This window comes from Polyodon spathula, chromosome 2, assembly GCF_017654505.1.
Source record: "Polyodon spathula isolate WHYD16114869_AA chromosome 2, ASM1765450v1, whole genome shotgun sequence".
Taxonomy (NCBI): domain Eukaryota; kingdom Metazoa; phylum Chordata; class Actinopteri; order Acipenseriformes; family Polyodontidae; genus Polyodon; species Polyodon spathula.
This window is the reverse complement of record NC_054535.1, coordinates 51,073,728-51,089,617: the sequence shown is the minus strand read 5'-3', so window position 1 is coordinate 51,089,617 and position 15,890 is coordinate 51,073,728.

Here is a 15,890-nt window from a genome sequence, read left to right as displayed (position 1 = left end):
AATGGATGAGATGGGAGGGTGTGGAACAACGCAAGATTGGCTGGTAAGACCTATGGACAATGGAACAGAGCAGGATCAGTTTCCTCATCAGATCAGCATATGATGTTCTCCCATCACCACAGAACCTAGACCTCTGGGTGGGTGAGGATCCCTCATGTCCTTTGTGTTCATCACCTGCAACATTAAGGCACATTTTGACAGGATGTAAGGTGGGTCTTAGCCAAGGACGGTCTACTTGGCACCATGACCAGGTGCTGCGATGTTTGGCTTTAGCATTGGAAGACAAGCGTAAACTGACCAATAAGTTGCCATCAGTTCCATCAAAGTATTACAGACAAATGACAATATTTCTCCGTCCAGGAGAGCAACCAACAAGAAAAGGTGTTAAAACTAAGCCTCGCCCAGGACAACTGGAAGCTGCTAGAGACTGGAAGATGGTGACAGATGTTGGTCAACAGCTTATTTTTCCACCTGAGGTTGCCACCACTAACCTTCGACCAGACATTGTCTTGTGGTCTGGATCAGCACCCCTTGTTCATCTGGTAGAGTTAACAGTGCCATGGGAAGATGCTGTGGATGAGGCGTATGAGAGGAAGAAACTTCGGTATGCTCAACTTGTTGCTGAAGCGGAAGAGCGAGGATGGAGAGTCCAAGTTTACCCAGTGGAGGTGGGTTGCCGAGGATTTGTGGCACACTCTACAACCCGGTTTCTCAGATATGTCGGCGTCAGTGGCCAAGAGTTGCGTCGCACAGTGAAGAACTTATCTGAAGCAGCAGAAAGGAGCAGCAACTGACTGTGGTTGAGATGGAAAGATTATGGATGGGGATCTCAAGCACAATATAAAGAAAGCAGCGCTGATGTACAGGTAAAGGTGGACTGAGCTGAGTGGGGGATGGAGGGGGGGGTGATGCTGGGATGCCAGAATCACTGTTGAGCCTTCTTGAGGTGCCGTGGTCTAGTCAACGAAACACAGAGGATGAAAGGTGCCCACTTGAAGACCCCAGAGATGTACCCTACTTAGCTCAATCCAGATGGTTGTCATGCTGATGCGCTGGGGAGACCGCACTGGGTTGATCCAGCATCGCAGCCGTTGTGTGTGCTGATGCGCTGGGGAGGCAAAAAGAGCTGATCCCTGGAGCCAGCATTACACTTCAGCAATCAACACCAGACAGAAGGGTATGTACATCATCAGATGGAAAACAACGCAAATGAATGGAGATACAGATGGATCCCATTAGTTTACTGCAAAGCTACGTCTTAGTTGGTGCTTATCTTGGCGAGAGCCGAGTTCAAATCAGCATGAAGTTCAACATCTACTCTCATGTAATGGAAATCATATATATATATATATATATATATATATATATATATATATATATATATATATATATATATATATATATATATACAGTTGTAGTCAAAAGTTTACATACCCCAATAGAAATTTATAATTTCTAGAAATTTCTCAAAAGCAAATAATTATAGAAAAAAAATGTGTAGCTTTTTTGGATGAGGAAAAAATTATAATAAATAGATGTCTACAATTATTTATTTCAGCAATTTTTTTAGCAAAATGCTGATTCAAAAGTATTCCTATCCTGACAAGGATAGTCAGATGCTTGGAAATTTACTTGTATCCTTCAGCTTTATGACAATAAATAATTTTTTGCCTAAGATCTTCAGATAGCTCTTTATTTTGTCCAATATTGACTTATTGGTAATGAACATAAGCCTAACCCTTTCACACTCTCTCAGAATGTTCACCTACAATCCAGCATTTTCTAGACTTTTCTAGAATTAGGTTCTGCATTATCATATTGACATTTCTAGCACCTGGTAGACAATACTATCATAGCATCAAAGGGAATGAATATTCAGCACGGAGAATCCTCTTAAATGAATGGCACTGAATGAATGATGATGATAGAGATTGCAATTGAGGATGATTTATGACTGTGAAGGGCGCTCAGGGCCCGAGTGAAATATATATTTGGCCGGAGGTCTCGTCCGCAGGTGCCCGACGGCTACCTGCGTGAGGCCGGCTGGAAATACACGAACAGATACATGCATCCCAGTGCCAAAGATAGGATGTGGCTTTGAGCCACCTCCCCCCCAAAAGACGAGACCGCCAAACCATGAATGCAGAATAATAAATAATTAACGCACCCCACAATTGCGAGATAAAATTGGCTGGAGGCCTCGCCCTTGGGTGCCCGACGGCTACCTGTGCGAGGCCGGGTGGAAATACACAAACAGATACATGCATCCCAGTGCCGCAGATAAGAAGTGGCTGTAGCCACCTCTCCCCGAAATGACGAGGCTGCCAAACCTTGAGAGAATAATGAAAAATATTTAAAGCTCTCCACAGTGGCACTCTGCCACCTAACCCCCAAATATTGAATTTAATGAAAATCAGCAGCTGAGACATGGCCCGTCCCCCAGAGCATGATTGTGCCGAGGGAGAGAGCCCAGCCTCTCAAACCCAACCAAGCACCCTGCAGAACTACTAAATACGAACCGTTCAGCACTCAGGTAAGGAAAAACCCCTACTCACATAGTTTTAATTTTTTTTTTAGGGAGAAATCTCAGGAAATCCATGGCTGAGGGCAGTCCTTCCTCCAGGCTTTAAGCGGTCACTCCCATTTCGACCTCTCAGCACTTGACTGAGCAGCCGAAAGAAAAAGAAGTGACAAGAATTAATAGTACACAAAGCTTTTATGCGCTTGCTGATGACGTATTGGTTATGGGCAGATTCTCCTTCCACAAAAGCAACCAAGTTAACAATTTTTGAATTTGCATTCTTGTAAATTTTCCTCATCCACAAAAGCAAAACTTTTGCTACAAAATAATTTTCCTAAATCTCTTTGTTTTTGAGAAATTTCTAGAAATTATAAATTTCCATTGGGGTATGTACACTTTTGTGTGTGTGTATATATATATATATATATATATATATATATATATATATATATATATATATATACACACAGGCACCTCCAAAATTATTGGCACCCTTGATAAAGATGAGCAAAAAAGGCTGTATAAAATAAACAACACAGGTAATGAGCTATATTGTAATTTTCCAACATGTGGAATATATTGTACTGTATTAACGCTTCAAGGGAATCAACCAAAATTATACATTTCTCAAATTATAAATTTATTTACAAAAAAAATTAAGTGTCACAATTATTGGCACCCTTGTTTTCAGTACTTTGTGCACCCTCCTCTTGCAAGGATAACGCACTGAGCTTTTTTCTATAATTTTTTATGAGATTGGAGAACACACTGGAAGGGATCAGATCATTCCTCCATAGAGAATCTTTCTAGATCCTTGATATCCTTCAGTCTGCACTTATAGACTGCCTTCTTCAATTCAAACCACAGGTTTTCAATGGGATTCAAGTCCAAAGACTGAGATGGCCATTGCAAAATGTTGATTTTGTTGTCCATTACCCAGTTTTTTTGTGGATTTTGATGTGTGCTTGGGGTTATTGTCGTGCTGGAAGATCCACTTGCAGTCAAGGCTAAAATGTCCTGGTACTTGGTAGAGTTCATGATGCCATTAACAAGGGCCCCAGGACCAGTGGAAGCAAAACAGAGACTTGATGACCCCAAGATGCAACCAAGTTCTGTAATTCTCCAACTGTGGCCCTTGGATTCTTCTATGCCTCCCGAACCATCTTCCTCACTGTGCGTGGGGGCAAGATGCACTTGCGTCCTCTACCAGGCAGATTTACCACTGTTCCACTGGTTTTGAACTACTTAATTATTGCCCTAATAGTGGTAAGTGGTATATTTAGGTTTTTAGCTATTTTTTGTACCCATTGCCTGATTTATGAAGGTCAACAACCATTTGTCTCTCTTCATTTGTGAGTTCTTTGCCTTTCCCCGTGATGAAGGATGACAAATGGATTTTACATGCGTGCTACCTCATTTTTATACCCCAGTGAAACAGGAAGCCACGGAAGGCCACAATACATTTTGTTAAGACTGAGATGTACTTAAAAAGTAGAATGTTAATGCAGATTTAATTTATTTTTATTTATAAGAATCTTTAGGGGTGCTAATAATTTTGACACCTATCTTTTTGAGAAAAAAAACGAGACTCCTAGTGCACAAGCTGCTGCAGTCCCACACAATATACCAAAGTTCTAGGACTGGAATGTTGACCTGGAGTGGGAGCAGAATAATAATCCAACTCTGGTGAACATTCGGGGCAGGTTTAGTCTACTGAGGGGAAGGAAGTTGAAGGCAGCCAACCACTCACATTCACTCATTTCATTTTAAGAGGGTATATACAGTATAGAGTATCCCAAGACCTGGACACAGAACAGCCTGTGACCCAATTATTGGTTCCAAAGTCTTTCCATGCTCCAATGTCATGTGGTTGGCCTACGATATTGCTTTTTCGGGACACTTGGGCTATGGAAAGACTTTGGATCCAACATTGGTCTAGTTTTATTGGATAGGGATTTATGACAAGAGTGCCTGAAGTGCCAACAAGTAGCGTTGGGGTGGGTTCGCCCTGCCCCGCCAGTCCCACTGCCTCAGATTGGAACAAATTTTGAAAAGATTGCAATGGACATAGTGCGTCCACTGAGCATATCTGACTCTGGATATATACACATTTTAGTAGTGGTGGACTATACAACAAGATATCCAGAGACAGTGCCATTGAAATCCACTGGTGCATCTATAATTGTCTGAGAGTTAGTGCAGATAGTATGGAGAGCAGGGATACCCAAAGAGATTCTGACCGATCAAGGGACTAACTTTATGTGAAATTGTCTAAATCAAATGTATAAATTGTTAATAATCCATTCTATTCGGACCTCTGTTTATCATGCGCAAATGGACAGACTAGTGGAATGGTTTAATAATACCCTAAAACAGATGCTGAGACAGTTTTTCAATCAAGATTGTAAAAGTTGGTCTAAACTTCTTCCCTACTATTTTGCAGTGAGAGTGGTGCTGCAGAGCTCAACAGGGTTTTCTCCCTTTGAGTTATTGTACAGGAGACAACCTCATGCATCCTCGAATTTGTGAGAGAGGGGTGGGAAGACCAAACTAACAATTCCAGAAATGTAGTGAAACACGTATTACTTTTGAGAGTCCATGTGTGTTTGGTTGGTTGTTTGCCACAAGCGAAGTTTGGCACTTTTGACCTGGAGACACAAGTACTTTTGATACTGTTGATGCCAAGTGGCAGGGACCTCATGAGGTGACTCGGCCATTGGTAATGTACAACCACCAAAATTAACTCCAGATTTACATATTAATTTGTTAAACGAGAGGCCCTGTTCATAGCTACTGACAAACTGGAAGAGGATTTTGGCCCCGGTGTTGGTCCCTGTGGCAGAGCAAAGCTCTGCCCTTTTTAAATTGGCAGGGATGGGGTTAACTTCCCCTACCTGCCTGGGTTTACTATGTTCAGGTGGCTGGCGTTGATTAGTTGATTAGGTTAATTAACGATCAATCAGCGCCCAGCCACCTGACATAAAAGGAGGCCTCTGCTTCTCATTTGGGAGAGGGAGCTGAGGAAGCAGGTTGGTTTTTTTTTGGTTGTTTGGAAAGTTTGAATCCAGTGAAGGCATTGCCCAGCCTAGAAATTGTTATTTTTATAAGTTTTGCTTTTTGTCTTTCTTTTTGTTTAAATTGCTTTGTTTTGGCCCTTGTGCCCTTTCATTTTTGTGTTTATTTATAATAAAATAGTTATTTTTTTGAACTGCAGTCTGTCTCTGGGCCTCTTTCCACTCGCCAGCCTGCCACATATGGTGTCAGGAGTGGGATAGCGCCACCTAGAGGCTCAGAGCAGTATTTTTGTTTTGTTTTGTGGAATTTTTGGGATAATTTTTTTTTTTTTGAAAAAAAAAAAAAATGGGAAAGAAGAGCAGACAGCGGCAAAGGCAGGAAAAGCAGCAGCAGCTGAAGAAATGTAAGCTGCTGCAGCCACCACTGGAGGACCTGGCCAGCCTCTTCCCCTGGTGTTCCTGGTGCGGGAAGGAGGACCATCGTTGGCGGTCCTGCCCAGACGTGCCACAGGCAAACTGGTGTGGCCGGTGTGAGGAGGACGGCCACAACTGGGCAGGATGCCCCTACAACCAGGCCCAGGAAGAGGTGCCGTGTTCACCCCGGGCATCAGGGGCCACCCCACTACCTCCAGCACCACCACCTTCACCACCATCCCAGGAGATCTGGGACTGGTTGATGCACCCTGAGGCAGACCTCGTCCACGATCTCCCCATAGTTATCAACACGCTGTGGCGTCGAGATGGGGAGAGGTGGGAACAGTGGGAGGAACAACACCACCCGGCGTCCTTCCCAGAGGTTGCCCTCATGGTGGTTAATTACCTGGCGGTAGACATGGGAGATGCCCCGGTCACTCCAATAAAGAGGGGTGAGCCGCCTTCCCGAGAGCCAGAGAGGGGTGAGCCGCCTTCCCGAGAGCCAGAGAGGGGTGAGCCGCCTTCCCGAGAGCCAGAGAGGGGTGAGCCGCCTTCCCGAGAGCCAGAGAGGGGTGAGGAGCTGCCGTCGCTCCCAGAGCCAGAGAGGGGTGAGGAGCTGTCGTCGCTCCCAGAGCCAGAGAGGGAGGAGGATCTGCCGTCGTCCCCAGAGCCAGAGAGGGAGGAGGTCGTCCCCAGAGCCAGAGAGTCGTCCCCAGAGCCAGAGAGGGAGGAGGATCTGCCGTCGCTCCCAGAGCCAGAGAGGGGTGAGGAGCTGCCGTCGCTCCCAGAGCCAGAGAGGGAGGAGGAGCTGCCGTCGCTCCCAGAGCCAGAGAGGGAGGAGGAGCTGCCGTCGTCCCCAGAGCCAGAGAGGGAGGAGGATCTGCCGTCGTCCCCAGAGCCAGAGAGGGAGGAGGATCTTCCGCCACTCCCAGAGCCAGAGAGGGAGGAGGATCCGCCGTCGCTCCCAGAGCCAGAGAGGGAGGAGGATCTGCTGTCGTCCCCAGAGCCAGAGAGGGAGGAGGATCTGCCGTCGTCCCCAGAGCCAGAGAGGGAGGATCCGCCACTCCCAGAGCCAGAGAGGGAGGAGGATCCGCCGCTGTCCCCAATGCCAGAGAGGGAGGAGGATCTGCCGCCGCTCCCAGAGCCCGAGAGGGAGGAGCCGCCGCTCCCAGAGCCCGAGAGGGAGGAGCCGCCGCTCCCAGAGCCCAAGAGGGAGGAGCCGCCGCTCCCAGAGCCCGAGAGGGAGGAGTTGGCCGATTGCGGCCGGTGTACGTTGTACATGGGGGGAGGTGTGTGGCAGAGCAAAGCTCTGCCCTTTTTAAATTGGCAGGGATGGGGTTAACTTCCCCTACCTGCCTGGGTTTACTATGTTCAGGTGGCTGGGGTTGATTAGTTGATTAGGTTAATTAACAATCAATCAGTGCCCAGCCACCTGACATAAAAGGAGGCCTCTGCTTCTCATTTGGGAGAGGGAGCTGAGGAAGCAGGTTGTTTTTTTTTTGGTTGTTTGGAAAGTTTGAATCCAGTGAGGAAATTATTATTTTTGTAAGTTTTGCTTTTTGTCTTTCTTTGTGTTTAAATTGCTTTGTTTTGGCCCTTGTGCCCTTTCATTTTTGTGTTTATTTATAATAAAATAGTTATTTTTTTGAACTGCAGTCTGTCTCTGGGCCTCTTTCCACTCGCCAGCCTGCCACAGTCCCCTTAGGGTAAGTAACATTCCGATGGGGAAGCAGTTACTTCTTGGTCAGAAACAGAAGCTGCAAGAGTTGGTGAAATGGTTTGATTATGTTTTTTCTGATGTACCCGGTAGAACTAATGTTATCAAACGTGCTGTTGTCAAGGTTAGGGAGAGACCGTACTGGATCCTGGAATGTCGTCAGGATGCAGTCCGAAAGGAGGTGTGGCCCATGCTCAAGCTGGGAGTCAGTCAGCCTTCCTGGAGTGAGTGGTGCAGTCCAATAGTGATGGTTCCTAAGAAGGACAATTCCACTCATTTCCATGTGGATTTTCATAAGGTGAATGCGATCTCCAAGTTTGATGCATACCCTATGCCCTGAGTGGATGAAAGACTGTGGAAGGTGCGATTTATCTCAACTTTGGATCTGACAAAGGGATACTGGCAGATTCCACAAACTCAAGGCTTGTGGGAGAAAACTGCTTTCTCTACCCCAGATGGGCTGTTCCATTTCCAGACCATGCCGTTCAGACTACATGGAGCCCCAGCTACCTTCCAGAGATCGATGGACATGTGGCTGTCCTGTCCCAGGAAGTAGACCATCCAATTTTATATATGAGCAAGAAAATGGTTCCCAGGGAGAGAAACTACTCTTTGAGAAAGAGTGTTTGACCATCATATACTGAGAATCTGACTTATATATGTTACTGTCACAGAGACGGCCGAAGTGGGCGGCGTCAGAACCAGGAAAGGTAATGCAATACACAAAACACAGGACGGATGAAATGAAGTGATGAAGACGCCTGTTGGCGCCGGTTTAATACAAAATAAAAGGTTTACACAAACACGAAAAACACAGGACACGGCACTCTACGCCAAAATAAATAGACAAACGAAAACAGACTAAACTTAACAAAACGGTGCACGGACAGACACTGACAAACACGGTGAGCGGATACTTTCTCCTCTTATTATTATTATTATTATTATTATTATTATTATTATTATTATTATTATTATTTCTTCCGTCTCCAATCCCGTTCTCCGCTCACCGAACACCCAACCACCGTATGTGACAACCTGCATCTATATATACTATTGTGCTGGGATTCAATTACCAATTAATTATTCACTTGAATCCCAGCACGTGAATTAATAAAGTGCAATTCCCCGTGCTCACATATTACTACATTTTACTTGCACGTGAAGTGCTGCGCAATCCTCGTGCCTAAATACACATATACATTTTTAAACACTTGTGTTACACAGACCCGTTTATATCCCGTGTACCAATGTCTATACACCAACATTTAAACACACCACACGCAACACATAACAAATAATATACACAGGGGCGGGCACTTTGTTACAGTTACTATACAATGTTACTACTGAGTTTCATGACACTTGGAAAAGCGGTTCTCCAGATGTATGTGAAAATGTGTGACAGATCAGATGTCTGCAGGAATTTCATAACCCAGGTACAGCAGAACACGACGGGGATAATTCCTGTGAATTATCAATGTAAATTGTAATCCTTTTACATTATTTACAATTTGTGCTAGCTACACCTTAATTCAAATAATTATTCTTTACTAGTGACCCATCAAAGTAGCACAGCTATTAACCAGTTATATCTGGTTAATAATCAGAAATAACTAGTTAATGTTCCAAGGCCCCTGAATCAAAGTAAACATACTCGCACATGCATGTTATATTTTTACTCAGATGTGAAAGTGAAATTGGTATAAAAAAACATTTTCTGTTAAAAAAAAAAAAAAAATTACAAAATAGTTATACTATAATAGTATTCTAAAAACTTATTTGAAATAGAAATAGTCTCTACAAATACTATTTAAAATAAAAATAGAAAATACAATTTCTATTTTGTAAAAAGTAAAATAAGTTTGTGTCCATCCCTGGTTCTTCGCCACATAGTACAGGTAGTCTGAACTAAACAGGTGGGGACATTTCTGCGTAGTTGGCTGGTTGGCCGAGATGTACATGGTCAGCTCATGATTAGCCAATCTGGGAGCAGTCCTTTGCTGTATTTACATGTGCGCTCCAGAATTGTTTTAAAAAGATTTTGACACATTCTGTTCCAGAAGGGTACTTTTACACTTGTATGAAACAGCTGGGGATACTTCTCTTAAGAGGAATGAGCACGCACACTTAATAAGGTGAAGATGTCTGACACTATGGTGTAATGACAGCATCATCATTTGAAAATTCTTCCTTCTTCAGTGCTTGTGATTGACATTGATGAAGAGTATTAGTAAAACCTTTGGAAAGGTAAGCAACATATATTTAATCTTATTTTCCTTTTGCTATGTTCATGTAATGTATAATGCAGTGAATATTTAATCACTGTATTTAATGGTACCGGAGGCAGCAAGGTGGTAACATAGCCAGCTTGTGTGTAGTGCCTGCTGGGAATTTTCTCTAATCGTTTCAGAACATGTCCTCAACACGGTTACTAGCAAATATTCTATTTTTTTTGTTTGTTTGTCCGTGTTTGTTTAGTAACTGTCTGTTTTCTGATTATAGCAGTAGACGGCTAAACACGTACCCAAGGCCAGCACAAACTGGATCAACACTGCACTTCAGTCACGATTAACATTGTTATCACTGTCATTCACAAATAAAACACATATTATATTGTACTGCACCACAAGCACTGAAAGCACTCACTTTGGACTGGTGAGCATGTGTGTGTAAGTACTGTCCTTATTATTTATGGACCTGCAACCCTTTTTTAATACTGTGCAGTACACATGGTTGTGTATTGCAAGCTCATTATTATTTACTGTCTAGTCATCAGACCCTTGGATTATAAACTAATATTAAACAAACCTTTTCACCTGTACTTTGTTGTCTGTTGGTTTCTTTGCATTATTGCACCAGCACCTCACCTGCTATACACCTGTTCACAAAGTGTAAACACACCTCATGTTAAATTAGATCCCTACCTTCTCATTTGTTATTGGTGTTGCTTTAGGATATGTCACATGTCGGAGGGTTATAATTAGTTAGGGAGTATTCTAGAGTTCTGACATCGAAGAGGAAATATGTTAGGCAGATATACCAGGTCAGCGCAGATGACACCTATTACATCTAAATATAAATATGTCAAAATTAAAAACCCTAGACATATTTTATTTGGGTAATGTACTATTTTCAGTACAAATCTTCTCCTCTAGCCAGTAAAAATTGGCTTGCTGTTGTATCCTGCTTAATGGAGATGAACACTTCACACTTAAGACCTTTGACAGCAGTCATCTGTGTGTCAACAATAAATTACCTAAGCTGCACCCTTTAGTTTTGAAATGATTGACTCAACTAGAACAAAAGATTGCAATGTTTGAGGTGCACAATAATGTCAGTGAGAGGTTTGGCAGTTTTTTTTTTTTTTTTATTACTAATTTGTTTACTTTCTAATGCAAGCAAATGTGAATAACTAGTTTCAATCTGGCTCAGGATGGACACTCATTTCCTTTGTGTTCTATGGAATGCTGACTGAAGCTCAATAAGTTTAATAAACAAACTGAGTTATCAGCTCATTGGTTTCCTTCATTTTTGCTTGCCAACAATAACTTTTATTTTGCTCAAGTAAAAACTGGCAAAGTACAAAGGGTCTTTCCTTCTTATTGGCTTTCAAGACTACAGAATATTACCACCACTTCTGCTATTCTTGCTCTGACGACAGTACTACCGTAGATCTGCTTCTCAGACCCTCTTAATCATTCTAGTTTATTGTTTTATAGAGAAATGATTATAATGGTTATACAGTAACTGTGCGAATGAAATATTTTTGTTTAATTAATAATTGGACAGGTATTTATAACTTTTATAAAAAAAATAAGATCTCTATACAGTTTTTACAATAAATGAAGCAATAACAGCAGTATACACAATGACAAAAGATGAAAAGTGCATTTTAAATTTAATGTAGAAACAACTTGAGGTAAGAACAGTTATTGTCCTTTTTGCTTGTTTTACACCATCAAAATAACTGTATTTATCTTGTAAAATGTGCCTTTGCCGTTGCACTTGCTTGACTTTCATAAAATTCTGCCTCCAGTGTACTTCACATTTTTTAAACATTTTAAACCACAATCACAATTATTAGTGTTGGATTGTATCCACATGTGCCGGGTCAATAATGAATGGTCAACACAATTTCAGTACCTCATTACTGAACGGTCTAGCTGCCTTCTTTTATTCAGTCAAATAAAAATTCCACTTATCCACGCAGCTGTTTTGTTCTGTTTGTTCTGCTTTGAGAGTAATCTGTTTCAAGCATGTGACATCCTTACCAATATCTGTGTTTGGGGGACTTTAGGAAAAGTCTCACATTAAGTTCAAAATAACCTACAACATACACTTCCAAAGTTCAACAAACATATACAGTAGACTCTTGCAAATCCAGACCAAAAGAGTCTGAATTGACATATAATCCAAACAATCTATCATAATGAAATGCATTCTGATAGCAGCTACAGAAGTACAAATCTGCAATATCATAATTCTAGCATTGAACATTTACAGTCTCTGTAGTTTTTTTTTTTTTATTCCCTAAGGTTTATTACTGACTTTTGATGAAATATAAACACAACTAGGCAAGTTATATTATGGTACAGATTATGATCTCTGCAATGACACTTTTATTGTCCTAATTTGTTAAACCAATTTGATTGGATAATCAAATTAAAACTATAGAAATATTAATATGATAATTATCTGTCAAGAAAGTTCAATATGTTTGGGGTGTACTTTGAAATATATATTATATATATATATATATATATATATATATATATATATATATATATATATATAGGCAGGTGTGAAAAAATGCTGTAAAGTAAGAATGCTTTCAAAAATAGACATGTTAATAGTTTATATTTATCAATTAACAAAATTCAAAGTGAGTGAACAGAAGAAAAATCTACATCAAATCAATATTTGGTGTGACCACCCTTTGCCTTCAAAACAGCATAAATTCTTCTAGGTACACTTGCACACAGTTTTTGAAGGAACTCGGCAGGTAGGTTGGCCCAAACATCTTGGAGAACTAACCACAGTTCTTCTGTGGATTTAGACAGCCTCAGTTGCTTTTCTCTCTTCATGTAATCCCAGACAGACTCGATGATGTTGAGATCAGGGCTCTGTGGGGGCCATACCATCACTTCCAGCACTCCTTGTTCTTCTTTACGCTGAAGATAGTTCTTAATGACTTTTGCTGTATGTTTGGGGTCGTTGTCATGCTGCAGAATAAATTTGGGGCCAATCGGATGCCTCCCTGATGGTATTGTATGATGGATAAGTATCTGCCTGTACTTCTCAGCATTGAGGAGACCATTAATTCTGACCAAATCCCCAACTGCATTTGCAGCCCCAAACTTGCAAGGAACCTCCACCATGCTTCACTGTTGCCTGCAGACACTCCTTCGTGTACCGCTCTCCAGCCCTTCGGCGAACAAACTGCCTTCTGCTACAGCCAAATATTTAAAATTTTGACTCATCAGTCCAGAGCACCTGCTGCCATTTTTCTGCACCCCAGTTCCTGTGTTTTCGTGCATAGTTGAGTCGCTTGGCCTTGTTTCCACGTCGGAGGTATGGCTTTTTGGCCGCAAGTCTTCCATGAAGGCCACTTCTGACCAGACTTCTCCGGACAGTAGATGGGTGTACCAGGGTCCCACTGTTTTCTGCCAATTCTGAGCTGATGGCACTGCTGGACATCTTCCGATTGCAAAGGGTAGTAAGCATGATGTGTCTTTCATCTGCTGCAGTAAGTTTCCTTGGCTGACCACTGCGTCTACGGTCCTCAACGTTGCCCGTTTCTTTGTGCTTCTTCAAAAGAGCTTGGACAGCACATCTGGAAACCCCTGTCTGCCTTGAAATTTCTGCCTGGGAGAGACCTTGCTGATGCAGTATAACTACCTTGTGTCTTGTTGCTGTGCTCAGTCTTGACATGGTGTATGACTTTTGACAGTAAACTGTCTTCAGCAACCTCACCTTGTTGGCTGTTCCTCACCCAGTTTTATTCCTCCTACACAGCTGTTTCTGTTTCAGTTAATGATTGTGTTTCAACCTACATATTGAATTGATGATCATTAGCACCTGTTTGGTATAATTGTTTAATCATACACCTGACTATATGCCTACAAAATCCCTGACTTTGTGCAAGTGTACCTAGAAGAATTGATGCTGTTTTGAAGGCAAAGGGTGGTCACACCAAATATTGATTTGATTTAGATTTTTCTTCTGTTCACTCACTTTGCATTTAGTTAATTGATAAATATAATCTATTAACATGTCTATTTTTGAAAGCATTCTTACTTTACAGCATTTTTTCACACCTGCCTAAAACTTTTGCACACCCAACGTGTATGAATATATATAATATATATATATATATATATATATATATATAATATATATATATAATATAATACGTGCACTGTACTATTGATACCAGAGACATGTACGTTTTTCTTAATATCTATGTGCACAAAAGCATTGCACTTCTTATGCCCTGTTCGGATAATAGAGGTGTTAGCAAAAAGAATGTACAGTACAGTACAAACTGAATTATCAGCTCACCAAATGCACACATTGATTAACACAGAATATGAGAGTAAAGATTTAAATCAACTGCAAAATAAACTTAAACATAACACACAGGAGGCAACCACTGAAAGTAGGGAAGATGATATCAAAGTCACAGGATGTGTTATAATGCTTTAAGGAGTTTATTACTTAGACCTGGAATTTATGACCAGGTTCATGACTAAATTTTCATTTCCTCAATGCCAAACTTATACTGTATAAATAAACAGAAATCACAAGACCATGTGTATATATGTAAAACTAAGCAAGGTTAATTACATTGAACCATTTTTTACATTTAGTTTTAAGTAAATGGTCATAATGGGTCAGGTGTTGAGATAGAATCCAACACCTTATACAATCCAATCTTCAGCTCAAAATGTTGCCACAAGGCATTGATAATGTAATGTGTATTTCAATGATTTGTCCACTGAGACCTGTGTCTCTTTTACCAACATGTCTTCACCAGAGGGCAGCATAAATATATAAAAAAAACAACTAACACCATGAAATCATCATTAGGCAGTAGCAGGCAGTCTGAAGAGGTGAATCGTACAGGATAAGGTTAATTATCATGGTGCATGGTAGGCCTGTGTCCATTAGTTTTATGCCACAGATGAGGAGCCATCCAATGTGGCATAAGACTGATTCCAGGCAGTCCCTTGTTTATGCACCACAGTTTTAATACAGTTTTCTTAAAATACAGTGGCTTGCGAAAGTATTGACCCCCCTTGGCATTTTTCCTATATTGTTGCCTTACAGCCTGGAATTAAAATTGATTTTTATTTGGATTTCATGTAATGGACATACACAAAATAGTCCAAATTGGTGAAGTGAAATGAAAAAAATAACTTGTTTAAAAAAATTCTAAAAAATAAATAACGGAAAAGCGGTACGTGCATATGTATTCACCCCCTTTGCTATTAAGCCTCTAAATAAGATCTGGTGCAACCAATTACCTTCAGAAGTCATGTAATTAGTTAAATAAAGTCCACCTGTGTGCAATCTAAGTGTCACATGATCTGTCACATGATCTCAGTATATATACACCTGTTCTGAAAGGCCCCAGAGTCTGCAACACCACTAAGCAAGGGGCACCACCAAGCAAGCGGCACCATGAAGACCAAGGAGCTCTCCAAACAGGTCAGGAACAAAATTGTGGAGAAGTACAGATCAGGGTTGGGTTATAAAAAAATATCCGAAACTTTGAACATCCCACGGAGCACCATTAAAGCCATTATTAAAAAATGGAAAGAATATGGCACCACAACAAACCTGGCAAGAGAGGGACGCCCACCAAAATTCATGGACCAGGCAAGGAGGGCATTAATCAGAGAGTCAACAAAGAGACCAAAGATAACCCTGAAGGAGCTGCAAAGCTCCACAGCGGAGATTGGAGTATCTGTCCATAGGACCACTTTAAGCCATACACTCCACACAGCTGGGCTTTACGGAAGAGTGGCCAGAAAAAAGCCATTGCTTAAAGAAAAAAATAAGCAAACACATTTGGTGTTCACCAAAAGGCATGTGGGAGACTCCCCAAACATATGGAAGAAGGTACTCTGGTCAGATGAGACTAAAATTGAGCTTTTTGGCCATCAAGGAAAACGCTATGTCTGGCGCAAACCCAACACCTCTCATCACCCCGAGAACA